The following is a 12,208-nucleotide window of genomic DNA, read 5'->3' as shown; positions in this document are numbered from 1 at the left end:
CAGAGTTGGAAGACCTCAAAGCAAAGGATTCAAGGAATCTTCATGAAGAACAATGAAACCATTTGCCTGGGCAGCAGGCCCTTGGAAGAATCAGGTCATGCTAATGAAGAGAGAGGAAGAATGCAGAATCACATGGATGTGCAGTGAGGTGCAGATTAGTTCTCAGTGCTGTAAGTGTGAAGATAAACACTTTTTTTATTTTGCTTTGGCCAAAGAATCCCTTAAGAATGTGACTTTGAAATCCGAATTTTCTCTATGCCAATTAAGAAATGAAGACCAATGGAAGTTTGAAGCGTTCTCCTTTTTTGAACTTTCTTAGTCTTCAGGGCCAGTTTGAGGAAAGGGCTTATTTCAGGACCTACGCCTCTTCCCTACAAATTTCATCCTATGGATGGACAACAAAAGTGACAAAGACAAGGAGACAAACAGATTTTCACCAAGGATATAAACTTTTTTTTTTCAAATTTGGACACTGAGAAAGGGTTTCTTATTTTTAGGAAAGGAAATAAAGTCAGCATCTAGGAGCTCAGTGAAAGAGATCAAAGTTCTAATCGATGCAAGTTCTCTTTATCAATACCTGCCCTGTCTTGGGAAAAGGCAATGGCACCCCACTCCAGTACTCTTGTCTGGAAAATCCCAAGGATGGAGGAGCCTGGTAGACTGCAGTCCATGGGGTCGCTAAGAGTCGGACATGACTGAGCGACTTCAGTTTCACTGTTCACTTTCATGCATTGGAGAAGGAAATGGCAACCCACTCCAGTTTTCTTGCCTGGAGAATCCCAGGGACGGGGGAGCCTGGTGGGCTGCCATCTATGGGGTCGCACAGAGTCGGACACGACTGAAGCGACTTAGAAGGAGCAGCAGCAGCCCTGTCTTCATAGGCAGAAAGTCCCCAAGGAGAAGGCTCAGTGCCCTGAGAGGGCATTCGGTTTTGTATTCCAACACACTGGCCATGGCAATAATACCCAACTGCATCTCAGTGGGAACCCCAAATCTGGCTCCCCAAATATCACCAACACAGCCTCTTGATCTGTCGAGGCTGTTAACTGCTCACTGCATTAACACAGCACCATCTCTCAAAGCTTTGGAAGTGCCTCAAAGAGGCAAAGGTAAGGTTGGAATTTATTGTGATTTGAACACATACAAAAGTAGGAAGTCAATAAAAACCTGGAGTAACAGGCAAATTTGGCCTTGGAACACGAAATGAAGCAGGGCTAAGGCTAATAGAGTTTTGCCAAGAGAATGCACTGGTCATAGCAAACACTCTCTTCCAACAACACAAGAGAAGACTCTACACATGGACATCACCAGATGGTCAACACTGAAATCAGATTGATTATATTCTTTGCAGCCAAAGATGGAGAAGCTCTATACAGTCAGCAAAAACAAGACCAGGAGCTGATTGTGACTCAGACCATGAACTCCTTATTGCCAAATTCAGACTTAAATTGAAGAAAGTAGGGAAAAACCACTAGACCACTCAGGTATGACCTAAATCAAATCCCTTATGATTATAAGTGGAAGTGAGAAATAGATTCAAGGGACTAGATCTGATAGACAGACTGCCTGATGAACTATGGACGGAGGTTCGTGACATTGTACTGGAGACAGGAATCAAGACCATCCCCATGGAAAAGAAATGCAAAAAAGCAAAATGGCTGTCTGGGGAGACCTTACAAATAGCTGTGAAAAGAAGAGAAGCAAAAAGCAAAGGAGAAAAGGAAAGGTATAAGCATCTGAATACAGAGTTCCAAAGAATAGCAAGGAGAGATAAGAAAGCCTTCCTCAGTGATCAATGCAAAGAAATAGAGGAAAACAACAGAATGGGAAAGACTAGAGATCTCTTGAAGAAAATTAGAGATACCAAGGGTACATTTCATGCAAAGATGAGCAAAAGGACAGAAATGGTATGGACCTAACAGAAATAGAAGATATTAAGAAGAGGTGGCAAGAATACACAGAACTGTACAAAAAAGATCTTCACGACCCAGATAATGACAATGGTGTGATCACTCACACCAGACATTGGTGTGTCATAGAGCCAGACATCCTGGAATGTGAAGTCAAGTAGGCCTTAGGAAGAATCACTAGGAACAAAGCTAGTGGAGGTGATGGAATTCCAGTTGAGCTATTTCAAATCCTGAAAGATGATGCTGTGAAAGTGCTGCACTCATTATGCCAGCAAATTCGGAAAACTCAGCAGTGGCCACAGGACTGGAAAAGGTCAGTTTTCATTCCAATCCCAAAGAAAGGCAATGACAAAGAATGCTCAAACTACCACACAATTGCACTCATCTCACATGCTAGTAAAGTAATGCTCAAAATTCTCCAAGCCAGGCTTCAGCAATACATGAACCGTGAACTTCCAGATGTTCAAGCTGGTTTTAGAAAAGGCAGAGGAACCAGAAATCAAATTGCCAACATCTGCTGGATCATGGAAAAAGCAAGAGAGTTCCAGAAAAACATCTATTTCTGCTTTATTGACTATGCCAAAGCCTTTGACTGTGTGGATCACAAGAAACTGTGGACAATTCTGAAAGAGATGGGAATACCAGACCACCTGACCTGCCTCTTGAGAAATTTGTATGCAGGTCAGGAAGCAACAGTTAGGACTGGACATGGAACAACAGACTGATTCCAAATAGGAAAAGGAGTTCGTCAAGGCTGTATATTGTCACCCTGCTTATTGAACTTATATGCAGAGTATATCATGAGAAACGCTGGGCTGGAAGAAGCACAAGCTGGAATCAAGATTGCTGGGAGAAATATCAATCACCTCAGATATGCATATGACACCACCCTTATGGCACAAAGTGAAGAGGAACTAAAAAGCCTCTTGATGAAAGTGAAAGAGGAGAGTGGAAAAGTTGGGTTAAAGCTCAACATTCAGAAAACGAAGATCATGGTATCTGGTCCCATCACTTCATGGGAAATAGATGGGGAAACAGTGGAAACAATGTCAGAGTTTATTTTGGGGAGCTCCAAAATCACTGCAGATGGTGATTGCAGCCATGAAATTAAAAGACGCTTACTCCTTGGAAGGAAATTTATGACCAACCTAGATAGCATATTCAAAAGCAGAGACATTACTTTGCCAACAAAGGTCTGTCTAGTCAAGGCTATGGTTTTTCCAGTGGTCATGTATGGATGTAAGAGTTGGACTGTGAAGACATCTGAGCACTGAAGAATTGATGCTTTTGAACTGTGGTGTTGGAGAAGACTCTTGAGAGTCCCTTGGACTGCAAGGAGATCCAACCAGTCCATCCTAAAGGAGATCAGTCCTGGGTGTTCATTGGTAGGACTGATGCAAAGCTGAAACTCCAATACTTTGGCCACCTCATGTGAAGAGTTGACTCACTGGAAAAGACCCTGATGCTGGGAGGGATTGGGGGCAGGAGGAGAAGGGGACAACAGAGGATGAGATGGCTGGAATGCATCACCGACGCGATGGACATGAGTTTGAGCGAGCTCTGGGAGATGGTGATGGACGGGGAGGCCTAGCGTGCTGCGGTTCATGGGGTCGCAGAGAGTCAGACACGACTGAGCGACTGAACTGAACTGAACTGAACACTGCATTCAAGGCAGATCTTTCTAATGTTCAGTTGTTGTTCAGTCACTAAGTGGTGTACAACTTTATGTGACTCACAGACTGCAGCACACCAGCCCTCCCTGTCCCTCACCATCTCTCAGGGTTTGCCCAAGTTCATGTCCATTGAATTGGAGATACTATCCAACCATCTCATCGTCTTGGTTAGGATTGGGTAAAAATCATGATACAACAGTCCAAGATTGGTAGAAAAAGCAAGGCGGGTATTTAAAAGCAAGGGATGCCAGGAATCCTAGGGTGGCTTTTAAGTAAGTTCTTGTAATGACCAATCCAAGCATTTGCTTGGGCAGCAGACTCCTGAAAGAATCAGGTCATGCTAATGAAGAAAGAATAATAGCACAGAGTCCTGTTACTAAAACCAGTGACCCATGGCTTTGGTTTTCAGTGTCCAATCTAATTATAAGGGTAGAGAGTCTGCATGCTCCCATCCTTTCTGTTATTCTCATTTAATTTAGGAGTTAAATAAAATCCTCATCATGCCTTTATTTTATATCTGAATAAGAATTTTAATTTTACCCTTTCAGAAAATTTTCTTTAACAGTATATACTCATTAATGGTAATTTGAATTGTTTTCATTATTTATATGAAGCCATAGCAACAAGAGGGCACAATTTATTATGTCTTTCTGAACATACAGGTCCAATCATTGCCCATGTCTGTGATGTTCTTATCCTTTATAAACCTCTCACTTGGTTGAGTATAAAAACTGCATCCTTTTTGGCTTTCAAGAAAAATATTACATTCTCAGTCTATCTTATGGAGCCTCCCTGGTGGCTCAGAGATAAAGAATCAGCCTGCCACTGCAGGAGACACGGGTGGGAAAGGTCCCCTGGGTGGGGAAGATCCCCTGGAAAAGGAAATGGCAACCCACTCCAGTATTTTCACCTGGGAAATCCCATGGACAGAAGTAGTCTGGGGGCTACACTCCAAGGGGTCACCAAGGGTCAGACATGACTTAGTGACGGAACAACAGCCACAAGCAGACTTGGAGGTGGGGAGCGGTGAAACATAATTTTTCCAACAGTTGATTTGAAATCCAAACCCAGAATATTGATTTGCAATAAAAACGGTTATGTTCTGTGATCAGGACAGCTTTGATATAAAAAGAGAAAGCTCCCAGAAGGCTGGTTTAACAGAGTCATTGGCCCTCTATACCCCAAACCCATACCCCAAGTCAAAGTCAGAATCTTACAAAGCCCTCTGATACCCCAAGAACTAGGATTCCCAGCAGGATTCTGACTGGTAACATAGTCCCCCTTTTCGGTGGTTTTGCTTTCTGTGGTTTCTGTTACGTGAGGTCAACTGTTTCAGCTTTTAATATCTGAAGATATTAAACGGAAAATTCCAGAAATAAATAATTCATAAGTTTTAAATTGGGTGCCATTCTGATTGAATCTCTAGCCATCTCAATCTGTCCCACTCAAGATGCGAATTACCATTTTTCCAGTGTACTTACATTATTTACACTGACCACCACCCATTAATCATTTAGTAGCCTCTAGGTTATCAGTTGATCCTCCTCCTGACTATGGTCCGAAGGTCAATAGTAGTTTAATGCTATGTCACACTGCTTACATCCTTCACCTCACTTCATCTCATCATGTAGGCATTGTATCACCTTATATCATCACAAGAAGAAGGGTGAAAAGTGAAAGTCGCTCAGTTGTGTCCAACTCTTTGCAACCCCATGGACTACACAGTCCATGGAATTCTCCAGGCCAGAATACTGGAGTGGGTAGCCTTTCCCTTCTCCAGGAGTTCTTCCCAACCCAGGTCTCCCGCACTGCGGGTGGATCCTTTACAGCTGAGCCACAAGGGAAGCCCAAGAATACTGGAGTGGGTAGCCTATCCCTTCTCCAGGGGATCTTCCCTACCCAGAAATTGAACCACGGTCTCTGGGGTCTCCTGCATTGCAGGTGGATTCTTTACCAACTGAGCTATCAGGGTAGCCCCAGAAGAAGGGTGAGTACAGAGCAATAAGATATTTTGAGAGAGAGAGAGAAAAACCACATTAATATAACATTTATTACAGTGTTATTGTTGTTTAGTCACTAAGTCGTGTCTGACTGTATGCAATACCATAGACTGTTGCCCAATAAACTCCTCTGTCCATGGGATTTCCCAGGCAATAATACTGGAGTGAGTTGCCATTTCCTTCTCCAGGGCATCTTCCTAGACCAGGGATCAAACCTGTGTCTCCTGCACTGGCAGGCAGATCCTTTACCTCTGAGCCACCAGGGAAGCCCCTTTATTACAGTACTTTGTCATAATTGTTCTATTACTAGTTATTGCTGCTAATCTCTCATTGTGCCTAATTTATAATTTAAATTTTATCATAGGTATGTATGTTAGGAAAAAACAGTATACAGGGTTCAGCATCATCTGCAGTTTCAGGCATCCACTGGAGGTCTTAGAAAGTATCACCCCACAGATTCAGGGAACTACTGTATTTCCCAGCTCCATCTTCCCATCAGTAATTCATGAACCTTATTGACTGCACTGTAGTATTTTCAAAAATAGCCTCTTTTTCCCAGCAAAGAGAATAGTGTAAAAATTATTCCCGGCAAAGAGAATGGGGGGCCGGGGAGGAGATTTGCCAAAGAATTTCAAAAAGCCAAGAATCTATTGTGTGGTATCATTTAATCTTTGGGTGGTCTCCCCCTCCCTACCCAACTTCTGGCTTCCTGGCCCTAAGTACTCTTGACTTAAGATATCTTGAAGATCACCAGAAACAGAGTCCTGTAGATCATGCATGAAGCCTTATCTTTCCTGGTTATGCTTTTATTTCAGAGGTCACCCATTCACGGCGCTCCAGGAGGCTCACGGCATTAATGAATCCCTTGCTGAATTTACAGTAGCAGCTTTCAGCCCACACATTAGTGCCACTTAGACACAGATCAAATTTCCTTTTTAAGCAAAAACTTCAATAGCTCACAGATCAGCCAGCTGAGCTCTCTCTCCCCAACTTCCAATGTGAATAGTGGGGGGTCTCAGGGAGCAGAGAATAAAAACCAAATTCCAACACAATGCTTCTCATTTTAAAACTTTCCCACAGCTGTTTTTCAAAATCATTTCTGCTAGCTTTATGAGGAAATGGGAAGTCTTTGCTCTGGATAAAACAAAGAATGCTTCTAAGGACAGTCCCAAAAGTGTTTGATCAGTTATTTACAATTAAATAATCATTCACTAGCCAAGATACCTGAAGAATTCATTTCTCTGAACATCAATTTCTTCATCTGTAGAAAGGAACTAAAAATATATGGTCTGGCTACCACTCAGGATTGCTGTAAAGATCAAATGAGATAACAACACATGTGAATGTACTATTGGTGCTAACGGTTGTGTTTGAGACGCAGATGAACTAATTTGTTGGACAAACTTAAGACCATGAGAATTGATGCTTTTGAACTGCCGTGCTGGAGAAGACTCTTGAGAGTCCCTTGGACTGCAAGAAGATCAAACCAGTCAATCCTAAAGGAAATCAACCCCGAATATTCATTGTGTATGTGCTGTTTGTATGGGCTTCCCTGGTGGCTCAGAGGTTAAAACGTCTGCCTGCAATGTGGGAGACCCAGGTTCGATCCCTGGGTCGGGAAGATCCCCTGGAGAAGGAAATGGCAACCCACTCCAGTATTCTTACCTGGAGAATCCCATGGATGGAAGAGCCTGGAAGACTACAGTCCACGGGGTTGCAAAGAGTTGGACACGACTGAGCGACTTCACTTCACTTCACTTCATGTCCTGCTTGGAGGAGGGAGGTCCCAACAAGTACCAGCTGAATGGTCAGAAGAAGGAAAGAATCGAGGCTACAGCTCACACCGGTGTAGAGAGTTCCAGCAACAACACCACACTGGGGCACCCAGGACCACCCTGGGTGAGAATCAAGACTCAGCCAGCGTAGCCACACCTCACTCTTCCCCAGACTGAAGAAAACTGGGACTTTTGGTGGGCCAGAGATAAGTGCTTTGTAATTTACAGTAATTATTGCTCTGGTATACACCTGGGTAGGTAGGTCTCTTTCTTTTCACCCAGGTGGTCTCTGGTTTCAACCAGAGAAACTCCAGCCCTCACAACTGTTTTCAATTCCATGCAATTTTTATTGAGGGTTTATTTATGTTAAGCATGGTATTTAGAGCTGAGGCTCCAAAGATAATGATGGTAATAACAAATGCCATCTTATCACGTTCATTCTACAGAGGAGGAAACTGAAACTCAGAGAGGTGATTTCCACAGCGGCTGCAAAGGAATAAATGGCAGAAGTGGAATTTAGAGAAGGGCTGTGTGACCCCAAGAGCTCACATTCATGACACCACTGCATGATAGTCCTACCCTCCCAGTCTCATTCTCAGATCTACAGGGTGCATCGATCACTACAGCCTCTATATGCACCCTGAGGCAGCAGCATCACCCCCAAAGTTGTCTGTCCCATTGTCCAAGGACCACCTGCCCTGCCCCCTCTTCTCTGCCTTCCATTCTAGTCCTCTTTGAGAGATGGTGAGGTTGCCCCAACCCCAATCTCAGCTACCGCACTGGATTTCAGCCAGCTTCCGGCTAAGAGCTCAGACCACTGCTCCCCCCGGAACTCAGTCCCTCTACCCCACACTGAGGCAGCCCGGAGCAGTCACAGGAGTGCTTCCACCTGGGGTCCCTTCTTTGAGGCTGTTTCCTTATCTATGAGATGAGGTATGATCTCCCACTAAGATCAGATGAAATCATCTATGTACAATGCTCAGTGCAGGCTTGATTCCTGGGGCTCCCATCTGCCTGAGACTCTCAAGATCATGCCCGGCCAAGAAGGTGAACCCACCCTCCCCACATAGCATTAAGGGAACTTCACTTGAGTTTGTTCATTTCTGGGATGCTATGCACTGCCAGGTCCAAGGCCTACCTCTGAAGCCCAGCCAGTTTCCCCAGCCCATCTTGTACTAGCCAATGGGGCAGGGCTCTGCTTACCCCTCCACTGCACCCCCACCCCCAGCAGCCTTGAGTGAGGTCCCAGCATGTCCGCTTCTGTTGCCACACTTCACAGCAGTGCTTTTCACCAGAATTTTCTGGGGTGATGGAACTGATCTGTATCTGTGCTGTCCAAAATGGAAGCCAGAAGTCCTTTCAAGGGGCTGTTGAGGACTTGAGATGGTTAGTGTGGCTAAGGAATGAGCATTTTAATTAATTTTATTATAAATCACCATTCTAGGCTGAGGTTGCTGTCAATCTTATAGGACGGCCTAGGTGTGACGCACACTCACTCAGGTGTGTTCCTTGTCTCTCTGCTCCTGGTCATGACTTCACCCCAAGTGGGTTTGAGTAGCCATAGCCACTTACAGTCAAGTCCAGCCCCACCAGTAACATACCAGGAGCTCACTGGCTCCTACAGACGAGCCTGTGATTATATCTAGTGCATTCACCTCTGCCGGAGACGTTCACCTTCCAGGTAACAACTCTTTTAGGGGTCACTGGAAGGTAAGGAGGAAACAGACAAGCCATCCAGCAGTGCGTCTGCAGCAGCCAGAGCTGAGAAGGGGTGTATATAATTACAGATCCCAGGACTGGAAAGGATTAGACGTGCTACAGAAGTGAATGTCAGGCAACATGATATTCCACAGGTGTGAAAGGAGCATTTCTATAGGGTTGGCCAACACTCTCTAAATCAAAAATATCTGCAGCCAGAAAAAAAAAAAAAAAAAAGAATTTTACTAGAGTAAAATGGAATAGGAGAGACCATACAGGGTTGTCAAACCAGCAGACCATACCTGCAAACCTGAGTGCCCACTCACGGACCTAAAGACTAGATCTTTTATCAAAGGGACATATGATTTAAATGGAAGATTGTTGTAGTTGTTCAGTCACTGAGTCATGTCCAACTCTTTGCGACCACATGGACTGAAGCACACCGGGCTTCCCTGTCCTTCACTGTCTCCCGGAGTATGCACAAATTCATGTCCATTGAGTCAGTGATGCAATCCAACCATCTCATCTTCTGCCACCCCCTTTTCCTTTCCCAGCATCAGTCTTTTCCAATGAGTCAGCTCTTCGCATCAGGCAACCAAAGTATTGGTGTTTCACATTCAGCATGAGTACTTCAGTGAATATTCGGGGTTGATTTCCTTTAGGATTAACTTGTTTGATCCCCTTGCAGTTTAAGGGACTCTCAAGAGTCTTCTCTAGCATCACAGTTCAAAAATATCAATTCTTTGGCACTCAGCCTTCTTTATGGTCCAACTCTCACATCTCTACATGACTACTGGAAAGACCATAGCTTTGACTATGTGGACTTGGTTGGCAAAGTGACGTCTTTGCTTTCTAATACACTAATCAGGGTTGGGGAATTAGGAACTAGTCATAGTATCATTTTACCCCTGAGAAAACCAAATCATAAGAGGTTAAATGACTTGCTCAAGTTCACATAAATTGTGCAGAGTTGAATTAGGGTTTGAATGCAACATCTAGCTCTTGCCTGCTGGGCTAACCAGCCTCTCAAGTCCATCAGTTCATGACAGAGAACCTACTTGGCATCTGCGAACTGTAATAAAGAGAGTGTTAGAAAGAGACAGGAATGTAAATAGGCACAGCCTTTGGAAGCAACTTGGCAGTATCTGTCAAAATTGTAAACGCTCACCCCCTGTAACCTGGCAACTCCATTTTTAGGCATTTATCCTAAATATTTGCAGATATGGACAACAAGACACACAGTATGATCTTGCAGTTTTGGGGGGGGGGGGTTGAAAAGGGGAAAATTGGAAAGAGTCTAAATGTCCATCGATCTGGCATTTCTAAATTAACTCTGGCAAATCCATACAATGAATTACCATCAGGTTGTCATAAAGAACAAGGTCAGTTTTGACATGTGGCATTGGAAATTCTCTAAGGTACGCGGTTAAGTGAAAAAGGCGAACCGTGGAATGCTAGGTACAGAATGGGCCAGGGATTTAAGCACTTAGGTTGAAAACAGCATAAAACTGAACTGTGTTTCTGTACATGGAGCAAAGCTCCATGGCAGATAGGAGTAGGGATTTCTGTGTTTAATGATGGTCATGGCATCGGGTCCCATCTGCTGCTGCTGCTGCTGCTAAGTCACTTCAGTTGTGTCCGACTCTGTGTGACCCCATAGATAGCAGCCCACCAGGCTCCCCCATCCCTGGGATTCTCCAGGCAAGAACACTGGAGTGGGTTGCCATTTCCTTCTCCAATACATGAAAGTGAAAAGTGAAGGTGAAGTCGCTCAGTTGTGTTTGACTCTTCACGACCCCATGGACTACAGCCCACCAGGCTCCTCTGTCCATGGGATTCTCCAGGCAAGAGTACTGGAGTGGGGTGCCATCACCTTCTCCCAGATCCCATCACTTCATGGCAAATAGATGGGGAAACAACAGAAACCGTGACAGACTTTATTTTCTTGGGCTCCAAAATCACTGTGGACAGTGATTGCAGCCATGAAATTAAAAGACACTTGCTCCTTGAAAGAAAAGCAATGACAAACCTAGACAGCATATTAAAAAGCAGAGATATTACTTTGCCTACAAAGGTCTATAGAGTCAAAGCTGTGGTTTTTCCAGTAGTCATGTACAGATGGGAGAGCTGGACTGTAAAAAAGGCTGAGCGCTGAAGAACTGATGCCTTTGAACTGTGGTGCTGGAGAAGACTCTTGAGAGTCCTTGGACTGCAAGGAGATCAAACCAGTCAATCTTAAAGGTAATTAACCCTGAATATTCACTGGAAGGACTGATGTTGAAGCTGAAGCTCCAATATTTTGGCCACCTGTTGCAAAGAGCTGACTCATTTGAAAAGACCCTGATGCTGGGAAAGATTGAGGGCAGGAGGAGGAAGGGGAAAACAGAGGATGAGATGGTTGGATGGCATCACGGACTCAATGGACATGAGTTTGAGCAGGCTCTGGGAGTTGGTGAAGGACAGGGAAGCCTAGTGTGCCACAGTCCATGGGGTTACAAAGAGGTGGACATGACCAAATGACTGAACAACAACAACAAATGCTATTTTGGAGAGACTCCTAAGAGGCCAGATAGTAAAGGTTACAATTAGTCACAAGCATGCTGGGAGGGTAAGAAAATGTCCCCTTGTATCCAAGATACTAGAGAAACCAGAAGAATGTCCTGCAGAATGTAAAAGAGTTATGTCATGTCCGACTCTTTGTGACCCCAAGGGCTGTAGTCCACCAGGCTCCTCTGTCCATGGAATTCTCCAGGCAAGAATACTGGAGTAGGTAGCCATTCCCTTCTCCACAGGGCTTTCCCAACCCAGAAATCGAACCCAGGTCTCTCCTGCATTTCAGACAGATTCTTTACCATCTGAGCCACCAGGGAAAGCCAGAAGAATGTCCTGCAGGGTAACACAGGGCAAATCAAGAACTTCGAGGGGATATTTCAGGGACTATGGAATAATGATAATCCTCACCCTGGTCCTTCACTCTAGACTCTTCAGAAGGCTGTCTGCCTCCCACAGAAAGATGTCCCAGTGGTTGCTTAAAGCCACCCAGCTACTCAGGAACTGCCCTGGCATCAGATAGCAGATGTCCTGTAAGTCCAAAGCTGCTCCACTTTAAAGCAATCAACTCTAGATTGTCGATCCTTAAATTGCATTCCAAG

At 44.5% G+C, this 12,208-nt stretch overlaps 1 long non-coding RNA gene across 1 annotated transcript in view; it reads right to left on the bottom strand.

Annotated features, from left to right (window-relative positions):
* The window catches only part of LOC147372364 (uncharacterized), a 188,134-nt gene extending 180,539 nt beyond the window's left edge, over window positions 1–7,595 (bottom strand). The window contains exon 1 of the long non-coding RNA XR_015164026.1: window positions 7,249–7,595. This is a non-coding gene — a long non-coding RNA (uncharacterized LOC147372364). The remainder of the gene's footprint in view (window positions 1–7,248) is intronic.
* Window positions 7,596–12,208: the final 4,613 nt, after the last annotated feature.

The sequence above is a fragment of the Bos grunniens genome, chromosome 5, assembly GCF_055505025.1.
Source record: "Bos grunniens cultivar Pamir isolate PY7600 chromosome 5, Bosgru_T2T1.0, whole genome shotgun sequence".
Classification (NCBI taxonomy): Eukaryota; Metazoa; Chordata; class Mammalia; order Artiodactyla; family Bovidae; genus Bos; species Bos grunniens.
This window is presented reverse-complemented; position numbering and strand designations above follow the sequence as displayed.